General features: G+C 46.6%; 1 long non-coding RNA gene across 1 annotated transcript in view; it reads left to right on the forward strand.

Moving 5' to 3' along the window:
• Positions 1–4,676: 4,676 nt before the first annotated feature.
• LOC142257904 (uncharacterized) overlaps positions 4,677–16,837 on the forward strand; it is a 190,898-nt gene continuing 178,737 nt past the window's right edge. Inside the window, exon 1 of the long non-coding RNA XR_012727676.1 lies at positions 4,677–4,886. This is a non-coding gene — a long non-coding RNA (uncharacterized LOC142257904). The remainder of the gene's footprint in view (positions 4,887–16,837) is intronic.

Consider the following 16,837-nt stretch of genomic DNA (forward strand, 5'->3'; position numbering starts at 1 on the left):
GGTAAGTAGAGGGGTTCAATCCTGTTCGTGACGCCAAGTTGTCGCGGGCGGGGAGGACGCCGCTGCTGCTGCGCGCTCGCTAACGCTCGGGTCCGGCGCTGGTGCGGCTGCTGCTGCTCGGTGGCTCGAGCGGTAGACCAGATCCGGGGACTCGAGCGGCGCTCCTCGTCAGTGAGTGAAAGGGGTGGTTGGTTTGGGGGATTTAGTCCGTGACGCCACCCACGGGTCGTGGTGAAGATGGGCACCACCGCTGCTGGTGACAGGGATCCCGGGAGCGATGGTAGGGAGCAGCTGGGATGTTGTTTTCCCCCTCCGTGGGTAGGGGTCGGTGGTCCCGGGGCCCGGTGTTGATACGGGGAGGCTGGATGGCTAGGGTGCAGGGTTGCAGGGGCAGCGCGGCGCGGTGCCGGATGGCACTGGTGTACTCACTCAGGCAGTCAATGACAGAGTCTCTGGTAAACCAAACGGCTGGATGGATGGGTCCCGCAGCCGGCTGCAGTGTCTCTCCCCGGACAGGTGATGGCGGCTGTCTTTCCCTGCACCTTGATGTACTCGATTGACTATTATGGATCCCCAACGGTAGTCCGCTCCCCGGTGGATGGATGCCGGAGGAGCCCGTTTGCCCGCAGGCGCTGGCCCTTGGGTCTCTAGCCTTAGGCGGTAGCTGTATACCCTCACGGTGTGGGCGGTTGCCTTCTATCGGGTCTTTGGTTGTTAGGAAACCCCTGGGGTTCCGGTCATATTCGGATTTGACTATTGTCGGCGGCTCCAAGCTTGGTCGGGGTCCGATGGCCCTGCCTGTGTGTGCTGGCTTCACTTCGCTCCCCGGTCGGTACCGGCGGGCCAATGCCCGACCCCGGTCCTACGGTTCCGCGTTGCTTCACCACTCCTGCAGACTGCCACCACCGTCTGCCAACCTTGCTGTCAGTGCCTGGGCCACAAACCCAGACACTCAAGTGCTTGTTCCTCTCACTTCAAACTCCAAACTCTGTCACTTTTCCCGCCTCCAGGCCTGTGAACTCGGTGGGTGGGGCCAACCGCTTGGCTCCGCCCCACCTGGTGTGGACATCAGACACTGGAGGGAGGCAACAAGGGTTTTTGTTTGGCTGCTGTCCCTGTCTGATGGGGGTGGGGGTGTTTGTGTGTTATCTGTGACGACCTGGCTAGTCCAGGGCGCCACATAAACACAGTGTGAAGAGGCCCTTATAAATAAGGGTAATGGGTTTCTGTGATGGCATAAAACAGAACTAGGAAGAGACCTATGGAAATTGATGCATATAGTCACAGTTAGTTGCTAGTGGTCATAACCATAGATACCCAAGTCCTACAATGCCCTGAACATGAGGTAAGTGACATAATGAATCAGGAGAACTATACTATATTTCTAATTGGAGGTATTTGCTAATATTATTATTATACCTACTACATTTTGGGATAGGATCTTTGAGATGGGAATACCCCTTTAAATTCATGTATTTTGGGCAAAACTCACTTTTGCAATTGAGTCTCATTATACGTTTTGCACCGTTTGTCTTCTAGAGATGGCTAGAGAATGAGTTAACTGAGAATCTGTCAGTGAGTTTGTGATTACAGGAGAATGGCAAACACTTTTATCTGTCTTTTTCTGAGCTCCTATTAGCTGATTTTTGTCCATAAACTACATCAAAGTTTAATGTACAAGTCAAAAAAGAGCCAGTAAAAGCCAAACAATGCAAATTTTTTCATTAAACCCATTATTAAGATAATTATCAGCCCCTAATACATACACCATTGCATGTATTAGGGGCTGATAATTAGGGGGCTTATTAGGGGCTTTACACCATTGAAAAAAATAAAACAACAGTATAAATGTCCCCAAAACCTAATCAGGAACAGGGGTAAATGTCCCATTCCTGAACTGGTTAAATTAATAGATGACTGAGATTGAATATGCAACTGCAGCAAACTCTCAGCATTGTGATTTATCAGGTTACTGTTCACTGACAGCAAGCAGAGAGACTGAAGACTGACAGGATTTAGAGCAGTCAGGCTACTTTCACACATCCGGTTTGAGCACTGCGGCTCAATCCGTCTGTGAAACCTATGCAACGGATGCGGCGAAAACACTGCATCCTTTGCATAAGTTTTTACATGCGGCCCGTCCGTTTTTGCCGCTTGCGGCACGCTACTGAGCATGCGCAGTGGAAGAAACCGCATGCAGCGGCCGGATGCGGGTTTTTCCGCATCGCATCGCATCCGGCGTCCATAGGCATGCATTGAAAAATGTGCCGCAGCGGCCGGATGCGGCCCGATGTGTTTTTTTTGCCGGACAAAAAAACGTTGCAAGATACGTTGCCTCCGGCCGCCGCTTTAATTAATTTTGCTGCATCCAGAAAAAAACGGATGCAACGCAAAGCCATGAGGCACAATCCGGTAACAATGCAAATCTATGGGGATAAAACGGATGCAGTACTGCATCCGCTTTTTCCGGATTGTGCCTGATGGAAAAAACCTGATGTGTGAAAGTAGCCTACGCAGTGCATTTACATACAGGGTGGGCCGCTAAGGCTGCTTTCACACCTCCGTTTTTTGCTATGCGGCACAATCCGGCACTTTGCAGGAAAAACGCAACTCTTTTTTTTTTCTGCCGGTTGCGTTTTTCCTGCATAGACTTTAAGGCTGCTTTCACACATCCGGTTTTTCTTCTGCGGCACAATCCGGCACTTTGCAGGAAAATCGCAACCGTTTTTTTTTGCTGCCGGTTGCGATTTTCCTGCATAGACTTTAATTAGTGCCGCATTGTGCCGCATGGCCTTGCGTCCCGTCCGGTTTTTGCCGCATGCGGCAGATTTAGCCGATGCGGCGGCCGGATGGAACGTTGCCTGGCACGTTTTTTCGTGCGGCAAAAAAAAAACGCATCGCGCCGCATTCGGCCGATGCGGCGCATCTCTCAATGCATGCCTATGGCGGCCGGATGCGGCGCGATGCGGCAAAAACCGCATCCGGCCGCCGCATGCGGTTTTTGCCACTGCGCATGCTCAGTAGCATGCCGCAAGCGGCAAAAACCGGACGGGCCGCAAGGGAAAAACTTATGCAAAGGATGCGGTGTTTTCACCGCATCCGTTGCATAGCTTGCACAGCCGGATTGAGCCGCAGAGCTCAAGCCGGATGTGTGAAAGTAGCCTAATTAGGCTGCTTTCACACCTCCGGCTTTTGCTATGCGGCACAATCCGGCACTTTGCAGGAAAACCGCAACCGGTTTTTTTTGCTGCCGGTTGCGTTTTTCCTGCATAGACTTTAATTAGTGCCGCATGGGCTTGCGTTCGGTCCGGTTTTTGCCGCATGCGGCAGATTTAGCCGATGCGGCGGCCGGATGGAACGTTCCCTGGCACGTTTTTTGCTTCGGCAAAAAAAAAACGCATCGCGCCGCATCCGGCCGATGCGGCGCTTTTCCCAATGCATCCCTATGGATGCCGGATGCGGCGCGATGCGGCAAAAACCGCATCCGGCCGCCGCATGCGGTTTTTGCCACTGCGCATGCTCAGTAGCATGCCGCAAGCGGCAAAAACCGGACCGGCCGCATGTAAAAAACTTATGCAAAGGATGCGGTGTTTTCACCGCATCCGTTGCATAGGCTTCACAGCCGGATTGAGCCGCAGAGCTCAAGCCGGATGTGTGAAAGCAGCCTTAGTGCCGCATGGCCTTGCGTTCGATCCGGGTTTTGCCGCATGCGGCAGATTTAGCCGATGCGGCGGCCGGATGGAACGTTGCCTGGCACGTTTTTTTTGTGCGGCAAAAAAACGCGCCGCATCCAGCCGATGCGGCGCTTCTCTCAATACATCCCTATGGATGCCGGATGAGGCGCGATGCAGCAAAAACCGCATCCGGCCGCCGCATGCGGTTTTTGCCACTGCGCATGCTCAGTAGCATGCCGCAAGCGGCAAAAACCGGATGGGCCGCATTTAAAAAACTTATGCAAAGGATGCGGCTTTTTCGCCGCATCCGTTGCATAGGTTTTAGAGCCGGACTGGCCGGCTCTGCACCTACTGGATGTGTGAAAGCAGACTTATGGCAACCCCCTGTGGTTGGTACAGGGATAATGGGGGAATGATGTTCTTACCGTCGCTAGAGATGCTGGCGGTGGTTTCTGGCAGTGAAGTTGTCCGTGTACGCGGTTCTGACGACATTTTCACCTCACAGTATCCGACCACAATTCATTTCTTCGTAGTCGGGCACCAGACAGCCATTTATGGCTTGTGGTGTGGTTATATGGAGTCTGCGCTTTGGGTCCAAATGGCTGTTCACCATCGTTTCACATTATAATACGCCATGTTGGACTCAAACACGACACGACACGACCGCCCTCATCACAGAAACTGACAGAAAGGAGATAACAGCCTCATTCACTTCTGAGGTAAAAAGAAAGCGGAGATCTGATTGGGTAAAATGAAAGCTGAGTTCTGATCAGTTGCTCTGGTGTAATAAAAGCCACGATCTGATTGGCTTTCATTCTATTTTACCCCAGCAACCAGTTTGAAAAACAGCCTTCATTTTACCCAATCAGATATCTGCCTTCTATTTACCTCAGAAGTGACTGAGGCTTTTATCTCCTTCCTGTCAGTGGAGGGTGGTCGTGTCCTGTCGTGTGTGAGTCCAATATTGCGTTTTGTCATGTAATATGATGGTGGACGGCCATTTGGACCCTATATAATAACTTATGTTGGAAGAAGCGCCGACTCTGTATAACTGTTACCTCACTTCACACGAGCTGCACCAACACCCCCACCACGAACCATAAATCGTCGTCTGGTGTGGGGACACAGATTGTGGTCGGATACAGTGAGGTAAAAAGGACGAAGAAAGACGACTTCCACCGCCAGAAACCACCACTAGCATCTCCAGTGATGGTAAGAACGTCATTCCTCCATTATCCAGTACCACCCACAGGGGGCTGCCATTAGTGACCCACCCTCTATGTAAATGCTCTGTAAATTTGTACTTTGTGCTTTAAGTCCTGTCTGTTTTCAATCTCTGCTTTCTGTCAGTGAATGAGAACCTGATACATCATAATGGTGAGAGGTTTGCTGCAGTTGATTTTGCTGTTACCATATGACTGTTTCCCCCTGTACATGGAGCTGTAGTTGTCGGCTGTGCTATACAGCCACCACCTGCGTCTAACAGCAATGACTGAGGACAGCTCTGTTCGCTGCTGTTTAACCACTCAAATGGAACTTTCAGTGCTTTGGTGCCGACATTTAACCCCTTAGTGACCTCCAATATGACCTAAAACTCACCTGAGATATGTCAATAGCCTCACCCAACAGGTGAATATGGAGGCGCTGACAGCTGTACATTATAGCTGACAACCTGCTGCATCAGACACGATCAGTATTGGCACCGACCATGGCCGTTTAACCACTTGGGTGCTGCTCTCAATAGTGACTATGGCATCTAGATGGTTAACAGTGTTGGGACTCCTCTTTAACCCCATCGGCATCATGACATCATAATTGTGTGGTCCCGATGGTTGCCATGGCAATTCACAGCTATATACCAGCCTTGGAGCCTGCTATAGGGCCTTTTCAAAAGTTAGCTACATTTAGGTGCTAAAAAAATAATATTTTTGTTTCCTGTTGTGCCAGTTTGCATTAGGCTACTTTCACACATCCGGTTGTAGCAATGTGGCACAATCCGGCGCTCTGCTGAAAAAACAAAACCGTTTTTTTTTTTGCCGCCGGTTTCGTTTTTTCCAGCATTGACTTGCATTGGCGCCGCGTTGTGCTGCATGGGCTTGCGTTCTGTCTGGCTTTTGCCACATGCGGCAGATTTAGCCGATGCGGCGGCCGGATGGAACGTTTCCTGGCACGTTTTTTGCTCCGGCAAAAAAAACGCATCTCGCCGCATCCGGCCGCTGCGGCACATTTTTCAATGCATGCCTATGGACGCCGGATGCGGTGCAATGCGGCAAAAACCGCACCCGGACGCCGCATGCGGTTTCTTCCACTGTGCATGCTCAGTAGCGTGCCGCAACCGGAAAAAAACGGACGGGCCGCATGTAAAAACTTATGCAAAGGATGCAGTGTTTTCGCCGCATCCGTTGCATAGGTTTCACAGCCGGATTGAGCCGCAGTGCTCAAACCGGATGTGTGAAAGTAGCCTAAGGCTCTGTGCGCACTAGTGCGTTTTACCCGCGGATTTGCCGCGGAAATTTCTTGAGAGATGTCTGCAATCTTTGTGCAGACATTTCCCAGCAAATTCTATGAGAAAAAAAAATAGCTGTGCGCACTGTGCGGATTTTTCTCAAGAAATTTCCGCATGCGGATTTGGTGCGGATTTTTTCCGGAGGTCCGGAAATCTTTCACTCCCAGAAGTTTCTCAAGAAATTTTCTTGAGAAACTTCACATTTCTAGTGCGCACATAGCCTTAAAGAGGTATTCTCGTCTCCAAGATCCTAGCCCAATATTTTGTAATATTAGCAAATACCTCCAATTAGAAATGTAGTATGCTGTAGTTCTTCTGATTAGTTTTGTTTCTTACCTCATGTGCAGAGCATTGCAACAGGTATCCATGGTTACGTCCATTCATATGGTGACCGTTACGGTAGTTGCTCGTGGGCGTAACCATAGATACCTAAGCTTCAATGCCCTGCACATGAAGTAAGAGACATAACTAATCAGGAGAACTATACTACATTTCAAATTGGAGGTATTTGCTATTATTATTAAACCAAATACATATTGGGATAGGATCTTGGAGATGGGAATACTCCTTTAATTCCTGACAAGCAGCTAAAGAGTTAATAAACTACCTGTTTATAAAATGGTATCACTTTTGGGTGTTTTCCAATAAATATGTCCCACAAAGTCACTTCAAACCTGACTAGGCCCCTAAAAAAATAAGTTTTGTAAATTTCCTTGCAAAAATGAAAAATTACTTCTACAATTTAAAACCTTCTAACATCCTAACAAAATAAAAAAGCATTTTAGTGGTAAATGTTATTTATTAACTATTTTGTGAGGTGTGACTGGATTAATGGGATAATCATTCAAAGTTTGAAAATTACACATTTTTAGAATTTTTTTGTCAAATTGCTGATATTTTTATAAATTAATGCAAAACATGTCGACCTAAATGTACCATTATCATAAACTATAATGTATTACAAAAAACAATCTCAAAATCACTGGGATAAGTTGAAACATTGCAGAGTAAAGGCTGCTTTACGCGTTACAATTTATCGTGCGATCGCACCCGCCCCCATCGTTTGTGCCCGTGTCGCACAATGCTGTAACCCCCCCCCCCCGTCACACGTACTTACCTTCCAAACGACGTTGCTGTGGTCGACGAACATCCACTTCCTGAAGGGGGAGGCATGTTCGGCGTCACAGTGACGTCACACAGCGGCCACCCAATAGAAGCGGAGGGGCGGAGATGAGCGTGACATAACACCCCGCCCACCTCCTTCCTTCCACATTGGCGGCGACCGCAGGTAAGCTGCAGTTCATCATTCCCGGGGTGTCACACAGAGCGATGTGTGCTACCTCAGGAACGATGAACAACTGGACGTTCGATTCTTTGAAAATGAGCGACGTGTCAACGATGAACGAGAAGGTGAGTATTTCTGCTCGTTCATAGCTGTCACACGCTACGATTTCACTAATGATGCCGGATGTGCGTCACTTATGACGTGACCCCGCCGACATCTCGTTAGATATATCGTAGCGTGTAAAGCCCGCTTTACTGCCACATAAAGTGACACATCTCAAATTTGAACAACTTGGCCTGGTCATTTTGTTTTACTTAAATTCATGTATTTTGGGTTAAAAATAATATTTGCAATTGGATTTCATTAAAAATGTTGCACTGTTTGGATGTACACGAACCTTGTTTTGAAGTACATTGAGCTTTGATGTGGTCTGTGATCATAAATCAGCTGGGAGGAGCTCAGAAAAAGTCAGATAAAAGAGTTACAAACTCTTCTGTCAGATCATTGGAACAAGTTTACTGACAGTTCCCAGTTAACTCATTCTGCATCCAGCAATAAATGATGGAGCACTTTAGAAGGCAAGCTAAGCAAAATTTTTATTGAGCCCTAATAGCAAAATTGATTTTTAAACCAAAATACATGCATTCAAATGGAAGAAAAAACAAAAAACAACTATCCCCAAAGGTTCCTGAAAGTGGTGAAATAACATGGGACGCCAACGTGGGAATACAGCCATAATGGGTTGCCATGCAGGGGCGTAACAATCACGGTCACAAAGGCCACAACCAGGCCCGGGGGTACAGGGGCCCGCCAGTGCCTGTTTTAGCTGAATGTGCATTTGAGGGAGCACATCCAGCTGAAAGTTATTTGACCTGTCGGGTCCCTGCGCTGCAATACAAACTACCGGCCAAACAGTGGCCAATAGCTAATAATAATGTGCACGTGACTGGGGGTGCATGACAGTGACATCATGTGCCATGGCTCTTGCTGCACGCTGGCTACAATGGACACCGCACGGCGTGGGAGCGGATAGATGTAACTAGAATGTTTTGGAGGTTTTTCTATGCATTAGCAACAGAACGAGGTCTGTATATACCAAGAAGTGACCCAGGATAAGGACATATACCAGGATGGGCCCAGGATGAGGACATATATAGCAAGATAGGGACATACAGTTGTGCTCAAAAGTTTAAATGCCCAGGCAGATATTTTTGCTTTCTTAGCCTTTTTTCAGGGAATATGAATGCTAACACAACATCTTTTTTCTCTGACGCCTCATTGGGGGACACAGGACCATGGGTGTTATGCTGCCTATCCATAGGAGGACACTAACTAGATGCAAAAGACATTAGCTCCTCTGCAGTATACACCCCCTGGCCGGGCCAGGCAACCTCAGTTTTAGCTTAGTGTCTGTAGGAGGCACATCCTTTCAAGGTTTTGTTATTTTTTGAGGGTGACGGTTTCTCCTAGGGACCGATCTCCCAATACCATCAACGGGCGGGAACGCGGAGTGTCGCCTCCACGTACCCCCTCCTGCGACGCTGGATCCTGGGCTGCCTTTTACTGGACGACGGGTCCCACAGACACCGATTTTCCAGAGCCCAGGGCAGAGGCACAATTCCTCAGCCCCTCTTTGCAGGCTCTGAGTTGATACATTGCACCTGTGTGGCCGGACACAGCAAGCTGACTCTGCTATTCCACTGCCTGGACTGAGGCAGTGTTAAGGTGAGATCCCCCCTGACTGGTTTCCCAGACAAAGTGAGAAAGACGGTGCAGGGAAGGTTCCCAGGACTGTTGAATTTACAGTCTTTATTCCCACCATAGCTGTGTGCTGGCTGGAGGAGGGGAAAGTCCCTTGCTGATTGCAGGGAACCCTGCACAGATAATCCACCAGTGGCGGGGGGATGGCTCCCAGGGCTCATGAACTCAGTGTTTATTCCCTCTAGCTGCATGCTGGCTGGAGGAAGGGGAGTCCCTTGCTGATTGCAGGGAATCCTGCAGAGATAATATACCGGTGGTGAGCTGTGTGCTGACTGGTGGGAGGGGGAGAAAAACTGTCACAGAAGCTCCCTTCCCACCGTTTTTTAACTACCGACAGCAGGGGGGCACACTGACTTCTTCTTGGTGCTCTTTTAGCGCTAAGCCCCGCCCCCTGCAGGCCGCGATAAGCTTCCCCCCCCAGGAAAGCACGCGAAGTTCTCCACAGAGCGGGCTTACTCCTTCCTGAGGACGCAGGGCCATCGGCTGATTCTGGTGAGGTACACCGAAGCAAATACAATCTTTGCTTCCCACTGGTTCACTTGTAGCTCTGCATATCATTGCTCCCCCTCCTGGCATACTCCTATTAGGAACATGCAGAATTCTAAGGGTACTAAGAGTGCTAAGGCTCACATAGTCCATTATTCAGCCTGCACTGCCTGCCACACTGAGCTACCACGTAAACACACCTTTTCTCTCTGTGAGTCTTGTGCCCCTATAGCCCCCCAAGAACCCACCGCCGCAACCGTCAGCCCAGAGCCTAGGGCTTCCAGCCCACCGGAATGGGTACAGTTTCTGTTCCAATCCATGAAAAAACTGTCACAGAACCTATGCAGTGTCGTCCTCCACACCCTTCTGGGCCCCTGGACGGAACGCAGCCCGAGGATACCTGTCAGGTTTCCGGGTTTTCCAGTCCTCTTTGGAAAGAGCTTGCCCTCGGTTAACATGGAGTTTTATGTTCTGTTGCCCTACTTCCTGTCCAGCTGCTTAAAAGGCCGCCTCTAAGCCTAGTCCAGTGCCTGAGTATACTGCTTGCTGTGTGCTCCTGCTTTGCTGCTGCTGCTACTTGATTACCTTTGGATCCTCCTGAAAATCTACCGACCGACTCTGGACCATACCCGGTTTCTTCAAACTGTGCCCGGACTCCGTCTGCCGTCTTTGGTCAGTACGTCTGCCCGGTTTCTTCCGGTTCATAACCATTCTGGACTTTCATCCCGTACGGACACTTCTGGACTTTACCGCTTGCCCCTTGTGTCCCGGCTGCGGCGCATTTAGGCCTTCCGGGGTTGATTCCCGGACAGTCCCTGTATAGGGGTTCGCTCTGGTGGTCTCCCTGGGGGAGTCCGGTGCGTGGCCCCGGGAATTCCCTTCGCTCCGTTTCGGAAAGGTATTTTCATGTGTTTGTTATACTGTGTATTTCCGTTGTGTATTTACCGTGGTTACATATCATAAACATCTTGTACCACAAACTCGTCTCTGGTTGTCATTGCCCTAACGCTATCGAAATCCTCAAAACATACAATAGTATTACAATACCCCTATGGAGGGGCCTTCTGAGGTAATCCGGGCCCATGCTTCACCGGTTGCAGGGATCAGAAAAAGAGCACACGGCCGGGTGTCTCCAGCACTCTCTCATGGCCCCCATGGCTCTCCCTCGGGAGCACACAGGGCAGGCTCTCCCACACGCTCCACGGCTTCTGAAGAGCCGGAGGAGGGAGAATGCTGTTTGTACCAGGATGATTCCTTGGTTTCACCCTCCCCAGATGATCAAACTTCAATAGACTCCCTTATAGCAGCAATCAACCAAACTCTGCATGTGGAGGATCCCCCATCCACTACCACTGACCATGCGGTCTGCTATAAGAGGGCAAGGAAACCCTAAAAGGTTTTCGCTGATCATCCAGAGTTTCAGGATATCCTCACAAAGCAAAGGGAGAAACCTGGCAGGCGCTTCGATAACCGAAAACTCATGGAGTCCCGGTACCCTTTTGCCTCACCTGCCCCTAAGGGCTGGGCCGATCCGCCCTCGGTCGACCCCCCCCCCGGTCTCCCGCCTTGCCACAAAGACGCTCCTGTCTTTACCCGATGGTTCCTCCATCAAGGACCCGACAGACAGGTAGAGCACCTCGCCCGCTCTGCCTTTGAGGCAGTTCTTACTATTTTTTTCTCCTACTGCTTGAGTACTAAAACTGAGGTTGCCTGGCCCGGCCAGGGGGTGTATACTGCAGAGGAGGAGCTAATGTCGTTTGCATCTACTTAGTGTCCTCCTATGGATAGGCAGCATAACACCCATGGTCCTGTGTCCCCCAATGATGGATAAGAGAAAACGATTTTACGGTGAGTACACAAAAATCCGTTTTTTCCACTCATGGTGAGTGGTTGGGTGAAGCCATTTATTGTCAAACTACTATGTTTTCTCTTTTAAATTATAATGACAACCAAAAACATTGTGAGTCATGGGGAAAGCAAAAGAATTGTCAGCAGATCTGCGGGAAAAGATAGTTGAACTCTATAAAACAGGAAAGGGATACAAAAAGATATCCAAGGAATTGATAATGCCAGTCAGCAGTGTTCAAACTGCTCTGTAAAAACTAAACCATGATCAGCTAGACCAACAAAAATTTTGCCCACAACTGCCAGGAAAATTGTTTGGGATGCAAAAAAACCCCCACACATAACATCAGCTGAAGTAAAGGACTCACTGAAAACTAGTGATGTGACTAGTTCAAGATGCACAATAAGGAAGCACTTGAAGAAAAATGGGCTGCATGGTAGAGTCACCAGAAAAAAAGCCATTACTGTGCAAATACCACAAAGTATCTCGTCTAAAATACGTCACACAGCACAGAGACAAGCCTCCAAACTTTTGGAGCAAAGTAATTTGGAGTGAGGAGACCAAAATCAAACTTTTGTGGCCACACACGACCATAAACGTTACATTTGGAGAGGTGTCAACAAGCCTATGATGAAAGGAACACCATTCCTACTGTAAAGCATGGAGGTGGATCGCTGATGATGTGGGGATGTGTGAGCTACAAAGGCACAAGAAACTTGGTCAAAGTTGAGGGAAAGATGAATGCAGCATGTTATCAGCAAATACTGGAGGCAAATTTGCACTCATCGGCCCAGAGGCTGCGTATGGGACATACTTGGACGTTCCAACATGACAACGATCCAAAACACACGGCCAAGTCCACCTGTTGTTGGCTACAGCAGAACAAAGTGAAGGTTCTGGAGTGAACATCTCAGTCTCCTAACTCCTCACCACGATATCATTGAGCCACTCTGGGGAGAACTCAAGCGCTGCAGTTCATGCAAAAAGCCCTGGAATTTACAGGAACTGGAGGCTTTTTGTCATAAAGAATGGACAGCTTTACCATCTGAGAAAATAAAGAGCCTGATCCACAACTACAACAAAAGACTTCAAGCTGTCATTGATGTTAGAGGGGGCAATACATGGTATTAAGAACTGGGGGATGGGAACTTTTCATCAGGGTCATTTGGATGTTTTTGGTTGTCATTTCAATTTAAAAAGAGAAAACACAGTAGTTTGACAATAAATAGCTTCACCCAACCACTAACCATGAGTGGAAAAAAAGGTTTTGTGTTATCATTCATACTCTCAAAAAAAAAAGGCAAAGAAAGCAGAACATATGCCAGGGTATGTAAACTTTTGAGCACAACTGTATATACCAGAATGGGGACTATGTATGTCAGGATGGGCCCAGGATGAGGACATATATACCAGGATGAGTACATGTGTGTGTATGTATATATATATATATATATATATATCTATATATATATATATATATATATATATATATATATATATATATATATATATATATATATATATATATATATATATATATATATATATATATATATATATAAAAATCTTAGGGTGGGGTATATATATACCAGGATAAGGACATATCTACCAGGATGGGGAACATATATTCCAGGATGGGTACATATTTACCTGGATGGGGCATAGGATGGGGGACTTATATACCAGGATCTGGGGACATATATGTCAGGATGGGGGACATATTTACCAGGATGGAGCACAGAATGGGGGACATTAGTATAGGATGGGGGACGTTGCTACATAATGAAAGGAAGTAAGGGCAACTCGTATGTCTTTAAAGGATTTAGAACAATACAAGGGCCCATACATCTGACCAACATGTGTGTATGTGGGTGGGGGGTCAGTCCCAAACCTTGCAGTGGGGTCCATCGGACTATAGTTACGCCACTGTTGCCATGGTAGCCCACTGAAGTTCCCCGTATATATACTGTATATATGTATATACTGTGTATATATATATATATATATATATATATATATATATATATACATATATATATATATATATATATATATATACTGTATATCTTATTTTTTAATTTTTACCATATTCTTAAAAGGCATTTTTTTATGTTAATTTTCTAATATATCTTTAAATTTAATGCTTAGTCCATTGGGATAGCAAAAAATAGCACAATCTCCCCCAAGGAATAATTTGAAAAATTCCTGATAAAAAACTTTTAGGGGAAAATTGTTATCAGGAATTTTTCAATGATTTCCAAATTAATTCTCAAAAAGTCGGATTTTGCAAAAAATGCTGCAAAAACTTTAAAATGTTACAGAAAGTAGTAGATTTTACTGTTGGCTGTCAAAATAATTATAAAATTAGGGGCCTGACTAGCAACCTAAAGGTATTGTAATGAGTTGTCGTTCCCTGTTGAAATTTAATTGTTCCCCCCTGGCTCCAGTGTTTCGTCACGTGTCTGCAGGTATGTGATTCGCTCACTTGCAGTTAAATGCCGACTTGAGTCCCCTGCCATTTCTTGCAATGTTCTTATTGAGTGTAGCAGCTGGAATTGCAGCAGCATTTTCAAGGGATGGAAAATCCAAGACAGACTTTTTATATCTAAGGCAAGAAAAGTTTAAAATTTTGGCCCAGTCCTGCACTTGCACATAGCAGACATCAATGTCATTTTCTGGCCTTAGGACAGACCAAAATGCCTTACCAAATTTATCAACAGTTGTACACCTTTTAATTCCACAATTTATTCCTATGTTTTTAATCTTATCTTTTAAGACTGCTTTAATATGCACCCATATGTCTGTAAAAATGTGATCATAGTTTCTTGGTCTACATGATTAAGTCCTTATATATGGAGAGATATTCATGCTCCTCATTGCCCTTGAATAGTCTGACCAGGCTGGGTAGCTCTATGTCGTGGCGTGCAGCTCTGGCATATGAGGAGGTGGTCTTGAGGGCAAAGCTATGTAAAAAGTGTCAACATACTAATTAAAACATCATTAATGGCACTAATTGGCACCCTAGGTGGTAGTCCCAGCAGCATGGCAAATAAATGAATGGACTTATTAAATTGCTATGGAAACACATCTCCAGACTTACACATGTTGTCTGCTGCAAACATTATTTGGACAGAATTGGGACAGAGGATGACTGCGCGTTCATTCTTTTCATATATTGCGGCAGCTTCCAGCCTCATTTAACACGTGGACACTTTACTATGAACAGTGGGAACAGTCAAATCACATTACACATGTTTAGCAAACAATTGTCTGTCTATGTTCTGTTTACAAATAGGGGGTCATATTCTAAATAGCGGGTGACCACACAGCGGCCATCCGGACATTGCGTGGGCAGCATGTCAGGTACTTTACGCTGCTATGTGAAGAATAGATAGAAGTTGGAAACTTAAACCTGAAAAAGTATTACAGTTTATCTTAAAAATAATGCAGCCTTTATTTCTAGCTTATTTTTTTACTGTATTATCCTATCCATTTTTTTTGTTAATAACGTGGAAAGAATAAAATAAAAAAGTAACAACATTTTTGAACAAAACAAATTTTATTTTACCCTTTTCTATTAGAAAACTGGCATACAAGCCATAGTAAATTGCCCCTACCTTCTTTGTGTGTATGTGAAATGTTTGGTAACTTTGTAATTTACTTTTATTAACAATTGCAGCAACTATCTATATATATAATTGCCTTATTCTGTCTGTCTGTCTTGCTCCAAAATGACGTCATTACAGTGAAAACCGTGGCCACACCGCGCACGCTAAAGAGCCCGCGACCAATGGCTCAGCTAACTGAACAGCCTGAACTACGGGCCGACAGGACGACACCCGATACTTTTCCCCGCACCTACACGGAGCCCCGACTCCCCGGTTAAGGCTGCACCCCCGGGAGCCCACACCGGGAACCAGCCGACACATGCTCACCTCCGCCCCCCGCACACATTACCCCACTCGGCTCCACCCCCCCGCACTCTGCCCTCCGCATGTATACACTGAACACACACACACACACACACACGAATAGTCACCTGTCCCCAGCCATGCAGTCCCCAGCACTGACATGCTCAGCCCCATGGCCTCGCTCGGCTCCACATCCCCGCACTCCGCCCCCGCACACATTACCTCGCTCGGCTCCGCCCCCCCTCAATCCGCCCTCCACATGTATACACTGAACACACACACACACATACCTGGATATTCACCTGTCCCCAGCCATGCAGTCCCCGACACTGACGTCCCCAGCGCCATTGCCCCGTTTGGCTCCAACCCCTGCACACATGGCCCTGCTCGGCTCCGCCCCCCCACACAAATGGCCCCCCGCTCGGCTCTGCCATCGCTGCTCCCACTGTCTGCCGCCCCGACTCCTTTCTTCACATACAACTGGCAAAAAATATATTAAAATTTTCATCAATTGTGACACCAGCCATTTTGTTTATAATGTTTTATTGTTACAATGAGATCCAACGTCAAAGTGCAAGTTGTTGACACCCCTTTACAAAGAAAGTTACTTACAGATAGTGAAAATGGTCTTTTTCACACAAAATGTGGTGTACAAAAATATTTTTGCTTAACTTTACACTGTTCATGGCCTTCTTTCATTACAAGCCATGGACATCATTAAACATTAGACTCATCTATTAAAACTGTTCCTTCTGTTGTTTGTCATTTTAAAACCAATAAACAATTATAAGAATACTAAATTAAACCTAACCCATCCAGTCCATTTATTACATTATTATTCATTCTACTAACCTACATACACATTCTAGACTACCCGATACGTTAGAATCGGGCCACCTTCTAGTAAGAAAGATATCCACTTTATTAACTTATCACTGCCCATTAAAGAGTTATATATCTCATCTCATATCTCATTATTTTTCACAAAGCCCAGCAAATGCATATACTCATTAAACAGACTAGACCCTACATAATTTTTCTGTCTTGTACCTTGTGTCTATTTTCATCTCGATTTGCATCTCTCTTCATCCAGTTTCCCATAGCTGAATAGCTGGCCCAATTTTTATTGGCTAAAACTACAATTTTCAACATAATATTGATAATAATATTTATTCATTTATATAGCACCATTAATGCCAAAGTGCTTTACATACATTGGCAACATTCTCCCCATTGGTACTCACAATCTAAAGTCCCTATCAGTGTTAGGGTGAACTCTTAACCAGAGATCACTAGTTGCCTACTGCCTGGCCGAATTGATATGGGCCAAGTGCATGCATAAAAGAATTCACACCAGACACAGTCGGA

Source organism: Anomaloglossus baeobatrachus, chromosome 12 (assembly GCF_048569485.1).
Source record: "Anomaloglossus baeobatrachus isolate aAnoBae1 chromosome 12, aAnoBae1.hap1, whole genome shotgun sequence".
Classification (NCBI taxonomy): domain Eukaryota; kingdom Metazoa; phylum Chordata; class Amphibia; order Anura; family Aromobatidae; genus Anomaloglossus; species Anomaloglossus baeobatrachus.